The following is an 802-nucleotide window of genomic DNA, read 5'->3' as shown; positions in this document are numbered from 1 at the left end:
TGTGTGTCTCTGTCTCTCTCTCTCTCTGTCTGGCGAGTGCATGCGCCCTATGGCAAAAACCTCTCAAAAAAAAAAGAACTTGATGGTAATCTCACTGGTTGTCAGAACCAGAGGCAATCTTTTTTTTTTTCTTTTGCGTCTCTATTTTTCCTCATACATTTGTAATAATAAAGTACTAATTGTATAAAGAGAAAAAGTAAGGCTATCTTCAAAAATAAAAAATAAAAGGAGGGGGTCAGGCAGTGGTGTAGTGGTGACACACCTGGACCCACACGGGAAACGTCCCATGCCCCAGGACTTCCCCGCATACTCTGGAAACGTGCACATGCCGTGATCTGGGCCACCTGAGACTGGGGGTGGGTCGGAGCATGAGGACTTTGTTGAGGGTGTCTGTTTCTCTGTCTCCATTTTGCTCATAAAAGAAATAAACAACAACAACAAAAAATAGAGCTAAAGAATCAGACTAGACTCATTACTTTCTAACTTTTCTTTTAATATTCCAAAGCCATTCTTACAAGTCTACAGATATAAATCTCTTCTTTTCTCTAATTTCTTCAATATACCCATATACATTAACACCAATGGGATCATAATTTTTTGTTCATTCCTTTTCTCCTGTATGCACCTTCCCCCCTCACCAAGATGTCCAAGGAAAGTACTGACAACCTGGTGCATGCCCTTTAGTATGTTTTAGCTTTTATTTTTGGAGAGGTTTTTCACTATAGGGCGCCAGACAGACAGAGAGAGAGAGACAGAGAGACAGAAGGCGAGAAGTCACCCCCCCAGAGGGGATGGACCCACC

Source organism: Tupaia chinensis, unplaced genomic scaffold (assembly GCF_000334495.1).
Source record: "Tupaia chinensis unplaced genomic scaffold, TupChi_1.0 Scaffold143836_1, whole genome shotgun sequence".
NCBI lineage: Eukaryota > Metazoa > Chordata > Mammalia > Scandentia > Tupaiidae > Tupaia > Tupaia belangeri.
The sequence above is the reverse complement of the archived record's forward strand: the minus strand, read 5'-3'. Positions refer to the sequence as shown.